This window comes from Dasypus novemcinctus, chromosome 3, assembly GCF_030445035.2.
Source record: "Dasypus novemcinctus isolate mDasNov1 chromosome 3, mDasNov1.1.hap2, whole genome shotgun sequence".
Taxonomy (NCBI): Eukaryota; Metazoa; Chordata; class Mammalia; order Cingulata; family Dasypodidae; genus Dasypus; species Dasypus novemcinctus.
In genome coordinates, this window is record NC_080675.1 from 179,295,774 (window position 1) to 179,314,583 (window position 18,810).

The 18,810-nt window shown below is 40.1% G+C and overlaps 1 protein-coding gene and 1 pseudogene across 2 annotated transcripts in view; one reads left to right on the forward strand and one right to left on the reverse strand.

Annotated features, from left to right (window-relative positions):
* GABRG3 (gamma-aminobutyric acid type A receptor subunit gamma3) overlaps window positions 1–18,810 on the reverse strand; it is a 672,352-nt gene that overhangs the window by 41,439 nt on the left and 612,103 nt on the right. The window lies entirely within an intron of this gene.
* LOC139438271 (axin interactor, dorsalization-associated protein-like) lies at window positions 2,275–7,102 on the forward strand (annotated as a pseudogene).

Genomic DNA, 18,810 nt, shown 5'->3' on the forward strand with positions numbered 1-18,810 from the left:
ACTTGTCAGCTTTGCATGTATTCGTAGCTCACAGGGATTCAAACAATCAGACAATAGAACCTTCCATAGATCTTTTCTGCTCAACCACATTTCCAGCCCTGGCTGTTAGACCCTCAGATGGAGCTCTGTTCTCCAGGGACTCATGGTCTGGAAGTTCAAAGAAGTCCCTGACTGAGCCACTTCTGGTGTAGTCTTAAAGCACACTATCTGGACAGGCTCAGAATATTCCAAAACATCAAATTCTACTTTCTTTGTGCCTAAAAATTTAGATTTCATCTTATCCTTTTCCTCTCACATTTCACCACAAGCTGCAAGGTGAAATCAGGCTGTACTTTCCATCCTTAGCTTAGAAATCTCTGCTAAACATTCAAGTTCATTACCTTAAAGTTCTGCCTTCCATTTGACAACAGAACTAAATTTTGCCAAGTTTTCTGCCACTTTAAAAACTAGGATAACCTCTTTTCCAGTTGTCAATAACACATTCATCATTTCCTTCTCAGGCTTAGCTGGAACTACCTATAACATCTATATTTCTACCAATAGTCTCTTCAAGCAGTCTAGGTTTTTTTCTGGCAAACACTTCACAGTTCTTCCAGTCTCTACCCATTACCCAATTCTGTTCCCACATTTTTTGGTATTTGCAATAGTAGCATCCCAATCCCAATACTAAAATCTGTTTCAGTTTTCTTGGCTATGCAAAGGGAGGGCTTAAGCAAGGAGCAAGGAATTTACTAGCTCACAGTTTTGAAGCTAAGATCCAAATCAAGCCATCATCAAGATGAAGCTGTCTCTCTGCAGACTGTGGAATTCTGGGGCTGGCTGCTGGCAATCCTTGTTCCTTAGTCTGCCACATGGCAAGGCACAGAATGACCTGGACTCTCCATTCTCCTCCAGTTTCCATTGATTTCTGCTTCTGGCTGCCCTCTTGGTAGCTTTCTCTCTGTCTTTCTGAATTTCCCCACTTATTAAGAACTCCAGTAATAGGATTAAGAGCCATTCGGATAGAGGTGGGCCATTCCTTAACTGAAGTAACTTTATAAAAAATCCTACTTACAATGGATTCACGCCCATAGGAATTTATTATATTTAAAAATGTGTTTTGTTTGAGGTACATGCAGATCCAGATCACCACAGCTGTTTTTGGGTGCACTCACTGTCTACATTTGTCTGTTAGGTCTTGTTCATTTATAGTATCATTCACATTCTCAATTTTCTTATTGTTTTTCTGCCTAAAAATTATATCCTTTGATGAATGTGGTGTATTGAAATCTCCAACTGTTACTCTAGAGGTATCTATTTCTCCCTTTAGCTTTTCAACATTTGCTTCATATATTTTGAGGGAACTGTGGTAGCTAAAAAAACAATTCTCAAAGAAGGAAATAATGGCCGCATTGGCTATGGGGGTAATAGAGAATAAAATATATCTATTACAAACTGCCAATACTGCCCACACGTTTGAACCGAGAGTACAGAGTGTAACAGAGTAACTTCTAAATGTCCCCATAATTCTTCCTTTGGTGTGAGGTTTTTTTAAGACCAGGTGGCTTCCCTTTTTTTTTTCCAAAGATTTATTTTATTTATTTATTTCTCCCCACCTCTTGTTGTTTGCCTTTGCTGTGTCTGCTTGTTGTGTGCTGGTCTTATATTCAGGAGGCACCGGGAGCCAAACCCAGGACCTCCGATGTGGGAGGGAGGCACCTAATTGCCTGAGCCACATCTGCTCCTGGCTTTGTTGTCTCTTATTACATTTTCCTCTTTTGTGGCTTCACCTTGCTTTGTCAGCTTGCTGCACCTGCCCATTGAGTCATTTCACCGTCTTGCTCATGTTCTTTAGGAGGCACCGGCAGCTGAATCTGGGACCTCTATGTGGAAGGTGGGAGCTCAATTGCTTGAGCCACATCCGCTTCCTCAGGTGTCTTCTTAAATTGTATTCTTCACTTCCCTTGAAGGAGTGAGCAGTTGGAGTGGCTGCTTGCATTCACTCTGAGGAGGCTGGCAGCAGGTTATCCATTGCATAGGCTAGAGTGAAGAGCCAAAATTGAGTCACAAGGAGCAGAACAGGCTAGGCTACCATGCATTTTCCATCCAGGTAAGCAGGTGCATCTCATCAACAGAGTAGAGCGAAGAGTATGAGAAGGCTACTGTGAAGGGCCAGCAGTTAGAAAACAACATATTCCTATTGTAACTGTATAGTGTTCTGATAAATTGAATGTGTCTATTGTCTTTAAAGCAAATAAAAAAGAGGAGAAATCAAATTGCTGAGTCTAAAGGAGCATGGCTTTGACAATAGACCTCTTCAATGGCCACAGACTTAGACACAAGAATAGGGTAAGTACAATAGGAAGAGAGGATGGAGGGGGGCATGCAAAGGAGGTGATAGGAGAAGAGGCAGAAGTGGCATTGTAGAAAATGTTCTCATATTCCTGAATAAATGAGTTGTGGAGAGTAAAGTGGGAAGGAAACAGCACCTTAAGAATAGGGCTATTGTCGAGCGAACAGTGGGATCTGCAAGGAAGTATTTTGAAAACATACAAACTTTCTTGCCCAGAAGTGTCTGTTTAGTAGTAATCAGTATAAATAGAACCAAGAGAAGAGTGTTATCTGGCAAAGAAGGAATGTTAGCTAGGGTATCTAATTGGTGGCTTATTGTGTGAATAACTTCTGGCTGTGAGTGTTGACCAGGAAGAGGAAGGGCAGGGCAGGGCAGGGAGGGCAGGGCAGGGCAGGGAAGGAAAGGAGGTTGAAGGAAGGAAAGGTGAAACAGACAAAAAAACAACATTTATCTTTCTCCGTATTCTATGTTGATTAAGCCAGAAAATGGAAGTCAGATCAAATTCTTCTATCATCTATATATCTATCTATCTTGTAAACATATGGGAGTATGTTGTATACCTCAAGATCCTTAAACACATAATATAACTATGTGCATTCCCTAGGAACAAGGATATGCAATTATGTAACCATCTTGTCATTGATTTTTATGAACAAGTGACTTTTAAGACACATTTGTCATTTGTATAATGGGGATACTAACATGACTATCTTAAACAGTTGTAGTAAGTATCAAAAGAGCAATTCTAAAACAATAAATACAAATAGTTGAAATACAGGAATAATGCTACTGCATTTCTTGCCAAAGTTCTGAATCTCAACAATAATATAATTATTTTAAACAATACATCTTAAAGAATGATGTGAAAGTTTTAAATTATCACAATCTCCTTATGTCAGTGTACTGACATAATACTTTTCTTCTGATCAAGTGATTGAAAACAAAAATGCAACTCATAATGGAGAAATGATATGAAATATCATTCATTACACACACATATATAAAGTGAATTTGTAAAAATGACAGAAGAGGCATGTGTAAAGAGGTCACATCTGAGTTTGGCTCCATTACTGGGATCGGTATATGCTCAGGAGACTTGAATCTCTGGACTGTTCACATGTCAACTGGTTCCTGAGTCTCCACAGATTTGCAACAACCGTTCTCCAGTTGATTGGACTTACCCAGGGCAGCTAACAGAGAGGTGAGGATGGTCAACCACCACAGCAAGGAACCGAGAGAATCTATAACTGCAAGCAGGAGAATCCCATCCATCAGCTATGTGGGATCTAAGCCCCCTCTCAATTTAGAGGTGGAATAGACTTCACCATCCCAGGGTCCACAGAATGGAGGAATAAAATATGGATTAGAGTGGACTTAATGGAAGAAACAATATCATTGATGTGGAGACAGTGGCCAGGGGAGTTGCTGAGGGCAGGGAGCGGGAAGAAGAGGTGTGATATGGAGGCATTTTAGAGACTTGGAGTTGTCCTGAATGATATTTCAGGGACAGATGCAGGACATTATATATCCTGCCATAACCCACTGAATGGACTGGGGGAGAGTGTAAACTACAATGTAAACTATAATCCATGTGGTGCAGCAGTGCTCCAAAATGTACTCATCAAATGCAATGACTATGCCACATTAATGAAAGAAGTTGTTGATATGGGAAAAGTGGGGGTGTGTGGGAGTGGGGCATATGGGAATCTCCTATATTTTTTAATGGAACATTTTGTGTAATCTATGTATCTTTCAAAAAAGATAATAAAAAAAATACAGGAAAAAAATAAAATGAATCTGTAAGGATCACAATTCAACCCTGGTCTGGAAAAAAGAAAATACTCTGAAAGCTGAGTGTTCAGCTACAGGAGAGAGACTCCTGTAGCAGGGGTCTGATGGAAAAGTCCTTGGCCACACAATGCAAGTTCTAAAGTCAGCTGAGGCGTGTATTGGAGGCACTGCTAGAGCATTCAAGGCCTGCAGCCCTCCGTCCTCTATCAAATGAAGATAACAGCACGTGTCCCACCTTCATCAAAGTACCATGAAATGCTGGATGTTTCAATATTACTGTCACCATATACCAAATGCTATAATTGATTCAGGTCCCATGGAAGAATAGTTTTGCTTCTAAGGAATAATTAATTAAATCTGATGTTTGAAAGAACAGACAATTCAGATGTGGTTTGTACCAGAGAATTTCAATTTTCTTGGCCAATGAGCAGAGCATGGGACCAAGAAGTCTGCTTTTCTATGTCCTTAATGAATTAGAGAAGGAAGATGACTCACTTGCAGAGAGGGTTTGAAAGATTTTTCACTCAATCTTGTGAGCAAAGATACTGGTGCTATTTTTAAATTTTTGACTCTAAAACCCAGACTGACTTATTATCCAGATTGCATCCTGACACATGACAAAAATCCAACCATAAAACACTTTAAAAATTTCTCCTACATGATCTATTTTAAAAAGTGTAATCCATTTCTTTGTTTTTATTCAAGATATAAATCTCACTCTAGTCCCTTGTTGAAGCTTGTCTCATTAAATAAAATGCTAGCAGCCCATGCGCCGGGCTGTTTATTAAATAAAACCAATGTGCAACTCTCACAGTTCGCCGCCATCACAGGAAGTACATTAAGACAATAATAATAGATAACATGTCTATGGATAGACCTAATTATGTACTTTACATACATTCCTTCACTTAAATTTGCAAAAACCTGAGAAGGGAAAAGCCAGCGTCATCCCCTTTTCGGGGAGGTGGACATGGATGGGTCACAGGAGCTTCCAAGGGTCTTACGTGGCTAAGTGGTGCAGCTTCATCCAAACCTACCACGTCAGGCTGCAGCACCTGTGTCAGGACCACCGGGCGTAAGCTTCTCAGCACAGGTCAGAGCAACCCTTCGAAGCATCTGTTGGCATGAGAGAACGTTCTCACATTTGTCCTGCCCACCACAGCCCAGCATCCACCACTGGATTCCCGGGTCATACAGCCCCAGGCTTTGTACCATCTGTTCAAAGTGCACACACGGCGGCTCTCATTTTCATCACACAGAGTTGTGCTGTCACCACCTCAGTCAATTTTAGAACATTTTCATGATTCCACATGGAAAAAATCCCAACACCTTTATGTCCCTCTATTTTTGACTCTTAGAATTGAAATAATATCCTCTTGCCATTGCTGCAAAAATATTTACAGGATTACTGTTAACTATCATCCACAATTTACATCAATTGTAATTTTCCCAAGTATCACCATATTATTATCACTTTGCAAAAGAAGAATATTCTTATACTACTAACCACAGTTCTTTATCCACCACTGAAATCGCTGTTACACAGTTCTTAGATTATTCTCTAGCTTCCTTTCAATTGAAATAAATCTGTAGACTACAACCTTTCAGCCACAATCACATTTATAAATCAGCAGTGTTAGTCACACTTACTATAATGTATTACCATCAACTTTATTCATTTCCACACATTTACAATAAACCTTATTAAAAATTCTACATACCTGAAGCATTAGCCCCCATTCTCAACCCACATTCTTTTCCTAATGTATGGGAGCCCTGTATGATGAGATACATGTTTGTTTTATAAGTTCACAACATTTACTATACACATATTGTTTATGTATATTCAAGGATGAACGATAAATTTCAATTTTAAAAAGTTACAAAAGAGCATTTTAAGCAAAATTTGGCTGTGACGGCAAATGGACTTGGGTGGCTTCTTGGTGGGTGGCAGTGGTGACCACTGCAGATCCTCCAGGTCTGGGAAAGATGGCGCCCTAGAGCCCGGCCTTGCTGGGGCAGGGGCAGGAAGTGTCGGGTGGGGCTGGCTGTGTTGGAAGTGACCAGAAGTCTGCTAGGAGAGGCGTGGACTCTTGGGGCAGCCGGTGGAAGTGCTAGACCAGTAGTAGATATCAGCAAGACCTCTACAAAAAGAGGCCAACTCAACATAATAATTCCGAATTCACAGAAGAAAAAAAGAAAAAAAAGAAAACAATAGGTACAATTGCAACATGCTGGGATTACGGAGTGTAGCTTTACAGTCCACACAGTGTCAAGAATTTAAACTGGAGGATTTGAAGAGCCAGAACCAATCCTAAAGAATATTCTCACATATAATAAAGAATTCCCACTGGCCGTTCAACGTGTCCCATTAAGAAGAATTTTAACACTTGGTGAAGAAGAGAATTTGAGATTTGAAGATGATGAAGAGGAGGGTGGTGCTGGAGCTGGGTATCCTGAGTCCTTTCCTGCTAGAGTTCCCAGGACTTTATTGCCAAGGTCACCAGCAAAACCAGGAAGGACGTTAATCACTGTCAGAATTGAGACCATTGGTCGGGAAGATGCTGCGGTGCATTGTTCCAGATATTATGGTTAGGGCAAGGGAATGGAATGGCATAGATTTAACTCCTGTGCGAGACACTCCTGTGGCTTCATGAAAAGAGGATACATACGTTCATTTGCATGTGTTAATGCTCCAGAAGCACGCTGAAAAATTAACCACAGTGCAGCTGTCCTGTTTGCATTCAAACACTACAAGCCTAAGAAAAGACAACACCAAGTGTTTTGCTTTCAAGGAGATGGGTGAAATTAAACCTGGGCCAATTGTAATAGGACTTATACAAGAAACCCACTGACTTAGAAAGAAATTGAATTAAGGGGCCAAGAAACCCCTTTTATCTTCATCTACAGCAAACTTTGCACAAGGAAGGATCCCGACATGAAGGCCCTGGGACTTGTGTGAATGTCACCACTCAGTAGGAACACCCCAGCTCTGTGCAGCACATTCACCTTCCACAAGCAGCAGGCGGGCTGGTCCCATGCAGGTAGGCCAGCGTGGTCTGACGCACAGCTGTTGCACAGAATTTCAAGTCCAGCACATCCCTGGCATATAAGACTCCTGTGGATATGAGTTTAATATAAATTTTGGGACATGTTTTTACTTTTCTGTTGATTGCGCAATTAATAGTCTATTTTCTAATTTAATACTCTCCCTACTCTGTCTCCTGGGCCAACATGGCTATGGGTAGGATGTGCTCATTTTCAGACTCAGTGCATCAGTAAGAACGTGCTAGAGTTTACACAGCTGCTCACTTCTGTCCAGTGTGCTTTTGGTTTTTGAGTTAGCATCACACTTTGGGTCGATATGTGTAAGGTAAGAAACTGCTTTGAGAAGAATTAATGGGAGCAGTTATGCTGCTGGAGAAGGTCAGTCTCCTCACAGGTGGCTTGAGGTGACCCTGAGCTGGGCGCTCCCGCTCAGCAAGCTTGTGCCTTGGCCACGTCAGTTTCCCAGGTTGGAGTGTTCTCCAAATTGTAGCTGTGATTTTTCCAGATGGCCAGGTTGTTTCTCAAAAAGTAAGCGAATTTTAAGTTATGTTTTTTAACTGTTCTGCTACATTGCATTTTTCTTTCCGATGATTCTAGGGTTAATGTTGGAATCATTTCAGAATGATTTTTTAAAATTAAGTATATAGATACCATAAAGTAGCTGACAGAAGGTTTAATAATGTCTACTAAATCATGTAATCTAAAAATGAGTCAGATGATAACAAGATACTACAGGAAAAACTGCTACTTTTCTGACAGCTGATGGTGAAACTTTAAAACCTGTATACCTTTTTATAGTGATGAGTATGCACATCTGGAAAGATATTCTATTTTCTTTTTTTATATGGGTAGGTAGGATTGCATTTATTTCCTATTTATATACATTGAGATTCATCCATATGAAACCATGCAGGTCATTAGCTTATTATAATTTGACTATATTATTATGACTGAATAATGGGTCATACACAAAACTTTTATAGTATACTTGTGGTAGATATTTGATGCACAGAACTTTAATTCATGGTGGGCTTTCCGTGGGTCAGGTGTAGAACCCACATATTTTATAAGCTACTGCTTTAATGAACCTGCTAGCATGAGAGGACTGTGATGCCATCATTGGCCTATTTTTAAACTAGTGTACACCGAGTCATACAATTCAGTAAGTATGCTTTTTAAATTAAGTAACCACAGTAAGTTGTTTCAGCCCTTGTACTTCAAGAGATCTGGTCTGTACTTTCAGTTGTCTCTTAGGTCAATTCCATTTACTAGACAGGTGTTAATAAAAAACTATATGAGCCTGAAAGAATTCTCAACCAGATCTAGTCTTGTCTCTTCTCTTGACTGCATTAATTCCAAATTCTAGAATGATTCAATCCACAATAGCTCTGGGAGATGAAGAATTCCCCTTACTAAATTACTTTGTTCACTTAACAGACTATGAGTTGTCAGATCCCTAAACTGTAAGTTCCTCAAGTGGCAAAATCCACATTTCTTCCATGTCATAAATTTTCTAAGGTGCTTGGCAGCACTCTGTACCCTGTGGAGTACTCAAAACCTTTTATTGGATGTTGCTGAGGAGACCCAAAAATAATCCCTTAGAAAAACTATTATTAAAATGTTGAAAAACTGATAAAAAAAAGTAAGTAGCTGGAAAGTGAGTTACCTATTGAACTCTGATAATATATAAAACTTCATAAAAGAAGAATTTTTGGAGTTTGGAGAGAAACTTTCAGAAGCTCAACTTGAAGGTAGCATAAAATTTAAGAACGTCGATATTCACATCAAGCTGAATGGCTTTTGTCTAGCCATGGCAGAAGCTCTTTCTCTTGGTTGCAGTCCCTGTAACAAGTTCACTCTTTTGAAATAAAAGAGGCGCTGGGGTAAAAGCTAGTGCTTCTGACCTGAGCTTCTTTGCTGATGCCAAGAATGAATTCTGCTCCAAAGCCACTTCGAAGTACACCCGAAGCTTGCCCTAAATATGCCCAAGGCAAGAATATTTCACAATTCTGTCCCCCTCTCACAAGACTTTCTGTAAATCCAAGACAATTAGGGCAAAACTTATTGTGTGTTCTGTCCAAGTGTTTTTAAACAACTGGATAGCATGGGCAACCTTCACATGGCAAAGAAATGGAGCAGCATGTAAAAACCTCCAGAATTTTACACAAGGGTGAGAGAAAGCAGCTGCTCTTGAGATCCCAACCTCTCTTTCTCTCTATTTTGTTTTAGCCAAAAATATCATTATTTCCCTTTTATTCTTATTGAATATTTTGTTGGATATAAAATTCCACGTTTCATATTACAGTTTAAATTCCATTGTCTTTGGCTTGGGTCAGGATTTCTGGTGAAAAGTCAAGCAACTGTTACTTTGCTCCTCTGATGCTTTTCAAGGATTTTCTGATGTCCTTTTTTCCCTAGATGCTTTTAAGTTTTAAGTTCCATTTCCTGATTCTCAGCAAATGCCCTGAGAGATAAAGCCACCAAAGAATATTGGCTTAGGATCCTACATTACATTTAGTCTTCATGTCTTCTTAGTCTCCACTTGAGTGTGGCAATTTCTCGGAATTCTCTTGTTTTTTTATGATTTTGATAGTTTTGAGGAATGCTTCTTAGAAATTTTGTAGCTGTCCCTCAACTGGGAATTGTCTGATGTTTTTCTCATTAGTATGCTGGGACCATTGGCTTTTGGGAGAAAGCCCACAGAGATACAGTGCCATTCTGATCACATTTTGCCTCAGTTCTGATACATTGTATCGATCTTTTTTGCAGTTCACTAATCATCTTTTCTGCTCTAATATTTCATCATCGAATTTATCTTTGGAGTACTTAATTAAAATTACTGAATTTTGTGTTTATAATTTCCAATTGATGTTTAAAAAATAAAATCCTGGTTCTCTGGTAAAACCTTTCTTATTTCACTACCACACTATCAACAAGGCTTTTCCCTGCTGGAAGTGATGCTGCCAGCACCTAATTGAGACAGCCTCCCTCCCAAGGACCTGGTGTTGACAACACACCTGCAGGTTGGCGATCTGGCCACATGTCTCTGAAGGATCGCCATGGTTTTTTCATTTCAAGAATAAGTCCCATAGTAAATCCATATAAATAGGCTTACAGGAATAGAAAAAATAATATCTATTTTCTTCAAAATTTCTCAATGAGCTGTAAAAAGAAATCAGATAGATAATGCTGCAAAGGCTTTAAACTTCTTGGAAGAAAGGGAATATGTAAGTACGTATTATTGCCATCATCATTTTGAGTTAAGAGATTTAAAATAAGCAGTAACATCTATCTAAAAAAAAACACATTACATGACAGGCATCCTCTAAAATGCCACCCAAATCCTGTGGGTGCCCCTTCCACATTGTGAAATGCCAACCACACTTAGTAAACAATTCGTGCCTCATGAATATTCATGAAACAGTCCTAACCACTGACACCTGATTTTTTTTTGCAGAACGTAGGCACAGCATGATTTCTCAGCCTTGTGGGATCTAGCCGTCACTTCCTCATCTCACTTCACTTTGATGCTGTAGTAATGCTCTAGTTTGATATGGAAAATGTTCTCACTCAAGTGTTCTCCACCTTCCTACAAGTGCCAAACATATCCAGAGGCTTAAGTTTCCCCTTGTAAACATGGCTTTCGGAGTTGCCATACAAATGCAAGTACAAGGTCGCATTTACCTTATGAAATATATTTAACTGGAACAGTGCAACACCAAACTTACCATTTTTTGGTATATAAGACATATCTTCTTTGCACTGGATTTTATATTAGTCCCTTTAAGGTGAATAGTCTGTCAAGGAAATGCCTCAACCCAAAGTTATTACCTTCCCAGAACTGTTAGAAAAACAGTAAAAATTGAAATATTGAAATCTGAAAAAAAAAATCCGATTGATTTCAATCCTATTCATTTAGTTAAGTAGTAGGGATTTGCAGGTACCTGTTGCTGCATTATAAACCACTCCAACATTTCACAGCTTAAAATAGTAATCATTTGTTTTGTTTACAAATCTGCAATTTGACAGGACTTAAGGGAAGACTTGTCTGTGCTCCACGTGTAGTTGGGGTGGGACTGAAGCGTCTATGTCCAAGACACCCCCCTCGCATGGCTGGAAAGTTGACACTGGCTGTCAACTAGGAAGAGGGCCGATGGCTTCAGTCCTTTCCATGTGGCTTCCTCTATGTGACCTGGGCCTTCCCGCAGCATGGTGGCTGGGTTCCAGAGCGGAATGTCCCAAGAGACTGGCTGCCTGAGGCTGCATGCTGACACGGATATAACCATCCCACACCACAATGCCTCCCTGCTCAGAAAGTCAGGTTTCAGGCACCCTCAACCATCCAGAGTACCGACACCAACCCAGTGGTGAAAACAAATGTAGGGAAACTGACATAAAGGCCCTTAATTCTTCTTGTTTCACAAAAGAGGCTGGCGCCACCTCAAGTGCAAATATGTACACAGTGATGGAAGGTTAGACATATGGCCTGAGAGCTCGTAAGTTTCAGAGGACTAAAAAGCTATAAATGCCCAGGTGTATGATCAAAGCGTGTCACAAAGTACTACAACGGACTTTCTGATGGTAATTCTTCTATCAGTAGAAAATGTTTAATGATATTCATAAATTCAGTTTAAAACATTTTTAAAAGCTATCCATCCAAGTTGTTTATATGATTTTGTTTCTTAATGCAGCAAAATTGATTTTGTTTGAAAATTTATTTAGGTGTCAAAACCTCATCTCCCAAGGACTTGCAATTGTGTTCCTTGTAATCTAGGTCCTCGGTGGGGTGGTGTCTGGGTTGGGGGTGTGTGCTGGCCTCTAGAGCCCAGGTCTCTCAAACCCTCTCTGTCCAGAGCAAATATGCTTTCCCACATTTAACCTGAAACAAAGGTTCTTTCCTCTGAGTTCTCTGCAAGCCTGCAGGGTATAACTGCCCTCTTCTGCATCACCCGGTGTGTACTTCACTCCAGGCAGGTGGGTACTCACATGTGCTCTCTGCCAGATGGATGATGCCAAGATAGTTCTCCATGTAAAATAGGAAAAGTGACTCTTTTGCTTGTCAGTGCAAGAACTGAACTTTTGTTTTTCTTATAACTGAACACAGCCCGCAAGTTTACATGGTAGCAGAACTTACTCTGCTCCAATTTCAACTCTATCGGGCAGTCAAGGTGTTTCTCCCCTCCACTTCCTCCCTCAAGGTAAGCCCTTGCCTGCATTCACCAAGGTGGCAAACAAGTGAGAAAAGATGTCCTCTAAGTTGTCCAGCCGAGTCCCCAGTCACACCTGCTCTACCATGTCTCCTTGACCAGAGTCAGTGGGAAGGTGGTGGCTAGGAGCAGACCCGACCCCCCCATGGCTGGCCAGGCTCCTCCAGCTCAGGACCCTCAGCCCAGGCAGTCCCCCAGCCTCCTCTGTGTCCACTCATCTTTCCCAGTCTCTTACTCTCGTCAAACTCAACCTTTATTCCTTTCTGAAAATAATTAGTCTCAATTTTGGTTTTCTCCATTATTTTGAGAGTTTGAATCTATAGAAGGTTTGAAGGAATATGAAAATAAATTTCCATATATACTTTACCAGGATTCACCAACCAACTTGGTACCTGCCTCTCTCCTTCTCTCCCCTTCTCTGTCCTGTACATATACGTGTGTGCATATGTATAATTTTTGATGAGTGATTTAAAAGTAATTTCAAGGACTTCATCCCTAAGTAATTCAGAATAAAAGTTTCTATAATTGTCAAAAAAAAATGGCATCTTGTCCAACAGATATTTACTGAGCACCTACCATGTACCACACACAAGCTTGGCTATTGGAGAAATTAGTAAACACACAAACAAAACCCACAAATCCCTGTTCATGGCTTCTTTTGTAAAATGCAGAGATAGACAATGATGACTAGAACTGACACATTAGAAAAGTACATATTTTTAGAAGGTGATAAGGTATTAAAGGCTATGGAAAAGAAGAAGGATGAGCTGAATAGGGAGATAGGTGAGCTGGGCTGAGCAGAGGTGGTCTCTCTATTGCATCAAGGTTACAGGAGGCTGTCAAGAAGAGGTCCCAGCAGAGAAAGCAATAGACACAAGAGCTGCAGTGCTTTGGAGGATTGGCAGGAAAGTCAGCCTGGAGAGGGAGGCCTGAGTGGAAAGAGCAGGCAGAGGGGATCAGGAGGCAGTGGGAGGCGAAAGGAGGTTATGGATGAGATGTGGTCAGGTGCATGGGCCTTTGTCAGGGTTCTGGCTGTCAGGTTGGAGAAAGGGGCACTCCTGGGGCCTGAGCAGAGATGTGAGCTGATCCAGGGCAGGGTTGGCACCAGAGAGTCCCATGTGGTTCTTCCAAACATTGTGGGATCCTGGTGAATTCTCTCAGGACTGCCTGTACTCTTCCTTCTATCTCACTTCCTCAAGCCTTCAAAGCATGGAGGATGGCTCCGTCAGTTCTTCTCTTTACTAGCCTCCCGGGTGCCATCTGCTGAATCATTCTCTGAGCTTGTGTATTTACATGTTTCTGGATTCTTCTTTTCTTTCATCCACACCCTTCCCACCCCACGGCCCTTCCTAACATGTCTAGATTTTTTTGTATTTTAGGTGAAGTCTAACGTTCCTGGGTGAATTTCCATTACATTAACAGTCTCCTCAGGACCAAATACGACTCCAGAAATGAATAACTATTGATCAGTCCAAGCTGAGTGACATTATTAGTCCAAGGTGAGTGTCAGTTCAAAGTCTGCACTCAGGAATGGATGAATGAATACATGCATGGCTATAATAAAAAATATTTCATTTACTTTTAAAAGATTATGAAAAAGCTCATCAACAGCACCCTGCTGAACTTTGGTCACAATCCTGCTTTAGAGTAGTTGGAGTGTTCATAGATTTCTTTTTCAGATCAATCAGATCAGGACATGAGTTCCATTAACCTTGAATTTCCACAGATAGACGAGTAGGTTACCAGGGAATTGCCTTAATAACAAGTGGGGTATCATACCAGATCTTCCAAAACTAAAATGATGTTTCTAATGCCTCTCTAGGACATCTTATAAAAACAATATGAAGCTAAAAATAGTTTTAAGAAATGTATTGGATAACACAGACACACCTGAATCATATTGGTCTTGAGAGCATAAAAACCAAGTATTTTTATCCATAGATGAATTCCTGTAGGGGCATGTTTTTTAATTTTATTTTTTCATATTTTGAGCTATAACGAAATAGGAATGTGATTGTTAAGTAAAGAAATGCCCCAAATACTTAACTTTCTTATTTTAGTTTGTAAATATACCTTGTTTTACTATGAATCCATTTCTCTGTATATATAACCTGAATTCATCAAATAATAGTCTAGTATCTTCCTGTAAGAACTGTTGTGCTGATGTTGTGATGAAAGACCAATCAAAAGCTGACAGTGCATAAGAAGATCATTCATTCATAAACATATTAATTGGGATGTTTTATCATCCAAAGGATGTTTTGCTTATGAGTGTAATTATGCAAAATATTGAATAGTGTTATAAAACTTAAAATATATGAATTTACATTGAACTCACCCAGGACAACTAACAAGGAAATGATGATGAATAACGACCATCCCAAGGAACAGAGAGAGTCTACAGCTGCAAGCAAGATAGTCCGATCCATAAGCCCCCTCTCAATGAGAGGCAGAGTGGGCATCAAAATCCCAGAATCCTCAGGATTGGGGAATGACTGATGGACTAGAGTAGACTAAATGTTATTCTACTATAGACTTTTTGTTATTCTAGCAATGGAGGAACTTGTATCATTGATGTGGGGACAGTGGTAACCGGAGGTTCTGAGGGGAGGGAGAGGGAAAAACAGGTGTAATATGGGGGCATTTTTGGGACATTGGAATTATCCCAATTGAATGACATTGCAATGACAGACACAGGCCATTATATACATTGTCATAACTTACAAAATTGTTTGGGAGAGAGTTTAAACTACAATGTAAACTATAATCCACACTTAGTAGCAATGCTCCAAAATGTGTTCATCAATTGTAACAAATGTACCACACTGATGAAGCATGTTGTTAGTGTGGGAAAGTGTGGGAAGGGGAGGGAGTGGAGTATGTGGGAATCCCCTACATTTTTTATGTAATACTTATGTAATCTAAGTATCTTAAAAAATATTTAAGTATTTAAAAATATATGAATTTATATTGATAATAAATTTGTGATAGGCTGTAGTATTGGTAAAAATAAATGAACTCACTTGAAAGAAATTTTTATTCTCCCTAGTTAACATCTGAAAGAGAAATTCTGCATTCTTCTCTGTTGCAAAAATGCAATTTTTCTTTCACTCTCTGATAGTACCTCAAAATGTGAAAGTTATGTACAGAAAGGTACTCAATACCTATTGAATAAATCAGCCAAATTATTGAGTATGCTAATTTTGTTTTCTTACATTTTGTTCCCAGCTTCTTCTAAATCCAGAAAACAATGTTTATGTGCAAATGCAACATTCAGAACGATGTTTTTCATACTAATAATGTTCTTATATATCCTATGAGAGACTGTTTTCCAACACAGTGAATTTGAGAAGTGTTGATTAGAAAAAGTTCAACCGGTTTATAAAACATTAGTCTTCATGTTTATGCACATTGCCCATCTTCATGGGGAGGATGCAGTGTGCAGTGTTTCCAGGATTTCCGGTGTTTGGAGACAACTTCCTGAAGCTAGCATAATATAGGGCCCAGTGATCTAGGGCCAGAGATGCTGACACAGAATCATATGTGAAATATTTCTGAAGTCCACCAGTGAATTCTACCCCATCTCTGTGTTCCTACATCAACAGGTGTGAAACATATATTCATGCCTTTTTTATGCCTTTCCCACTAAATTATAATTCCTTTTCTTCCATGCTAGACTGCAGTCTCCTTACATCTAGGGAGTAGATGGCACATTCTAAATTTCCCAGAAATTCTTTTGGAATTAAATGATTTGATAAATGTTTGAATCTAAGAATAGAAGTTGGAACACTTTTGAGGTTATAGCAGGGTTCCTGGAGTCAGATGTGATCTTTTTACAAACCTCTCCTGTTACTTTTACCAGAACTGTAGTTGGTGCTGGGGTTTAATATATACCCAGGGGATCTGAATCTCTGGACTGACCATATGATAGCCAGGCCCTGAGCCTCAACGGACTTCAGCTCCTACACTCTGGTTTGTTAGACTTACCTCACTCAGTTAACATGGAGTTGAAGAAGGTCAACCACCACACCATGGAGACAAGAGTGCTTACAACTGAAAGCAGGAGGATTGCATCCAGCATCCATGTGGAATCTAAGCCCCCTCTTGATATAGATGTGGAGTGGACACAACCATTCCAAGGTCCACAGGATGGAGGAATAGAATATGGATGAGAGTGGACTTACTGATATTCTATTCATGAACAATTGTGATTAGTAATCGAAGAAAATGTGGCATTGGTGTGGAGAAAGTGGCCATGGTGGCTGCTGGGTGTGGGGAATGGGAGGAAGAGATGAGATGTGGAGGCGTTTTCGGGACTTGAAGTTGTCCTGGGTGAGGCTGCAGGGACAATTACCAGACATTGTAAGTCCTCCCATGGCCCACTGGGTGGAATGTGGGAGAGTGTGGGCTATGATGTGGACCATTGACCATGAGGTGCAGCGGTGCTCAGAGATGTATTCACCAAATGCAATGAATGTCTCATGATGATGGAGGAGATTGTTGTTATGGGGGGAGGAGTGGGGTGAAGGGGGTGGGGTGTATATGGGGACCTAATATTTTTTGAATGTAACATTAAAAAAATAAATAAGGACAAAAAAATATAGGTATTAAAAAAAAAGAAAAGTGTTCAAGAAAAACTTAATCAGCCAATCATGATGATTTCTACCACTTCTCAAATATTTTAGAGTCCTTTATAATAATTATTTCAACAAAAGTTTACTTTGCTCATAATCATACCATGTCAGAAGAGGGATCTAGTCTCAGGTAGTAGCTACTCCTAAAGCCACCTGATCTCAAATTCCTGGCAGCTCCATCCTTGTGGGTATCACCCTCTGGGTATGCCAGGTCTTAGGGACCCTGCCATCATAAGTCCACCACAGAAGCATGGGTAGCAGCTTGTTCAGCCCCCATTTCCCAGAGAAGTCCTATCTGCCAATAGGGAGTATTAGTGTGAATGTTCCACCAGAATGTCTAGAACCAGCCTTATGATTCCCATCAACACATGCCCAATCTTGCTATTCCTACCTGATTACTTATTCCTCCAATATTCCTTATTTCAACCCTCTTTGCTCTGCCATATGTCCTACCCTACATATCCATCACTTACTAGACTTACTCATTTGACTCACAGAAAGTCCTTTAATATATTCCTTCCTTTCCATTCCCATTGCCTCTTCCTAACTTGACTCTCATGATTTTTTGTCTACACTTAAATATTCCTCCTGACTGGTCTCCTTAACTCAAATATTTTTTCCCTCCAGGAGAACATCAGTATGAGCAAGGCATAGTCTAAGGACTTCAAGTGATTAGTTAACCACATAGGCAGTGACCTGTGTCCTTATGGAGTATGTCCAAGAAACATAAACATAACAAATACATAAATTTATGGTAGATTAAAAGTTCTGACCATGAAATGAAGTAGAAAAGCCTGGGTGGGTAAGGAGGTTAATGAGGAGTGAAGGGTATGTGATCTATACTATGGTTTTCAAGGTAGGATTTGATGAGAGGATGATACTTGAGCATAGACTTGTATCCCTTAAGTATCAACATAAAGGGAATTATTTATGCAGAAGCCTTGGGCAAGGGTTTTCTAGGCAAAGAGAATTGGCAGTCAAAGCCATGTAGTGAAAGCATGCCCCATGTGGCCAGAGCAGATTCAGAGAGGGGAATGTGGATGAGACAAGTGGGACAGGTGTTAGGGACCGGATGATGTAGTGTTTTGTAGGGCATTGGAAGGCCTATGGTGTTTGCTCTAAAAAAGGGGCAGTCATGGGATAATTTTGAACAGAAGTGTGCTGATTTCAATATTCAATATTAGCAAATCACTCTTTGATGGCCTGTAGGGGGTCAATGCTAGGATGAGTAGGATGAATTAGGTAGCTAATGCTGTAATCTAGGAAAGATTTGATGGTGATTTACCAGGATACTAGCAGTGGAATTGATAGAAACCAATCACATTTAGAATATATATTCAATGTAGAGTCAATAGGATTTGCTGATTTATTGGATATGAAGCATATGAAAAAGGAAAGAAACAATAATGAACTCAAGATTTTCATCTTAGCAACTAAAAGTATGGAGGGACCATCATCTGATAAGGAGATCCATGGAATAGCTGTGGAGGTAAGTTTGGACAAGCTGAGTGGGAGATGGCTCCTAGACATCCAGAAGGAGATACTGAGTAAGCAGTGGAATCCATGAGTCTGGAGTTTGTCAGTTATTTTATCAGGGCATGGATGTATAAATATGGGAATTTCAACTTAGAAGGTTGGATGAGGCTCACTGCGGGTAAGTGTAAAGAGAAACTGGAGGATTCTCAAGTCTAACCCCTGGCACTCTACATGAATAGAATGTGGACACAACCAATCCAAGGTCCACAGAGAAAAGGTGGCATTGGAGTGGGAAAAGAGGACATGGTGACTGATAGGTATG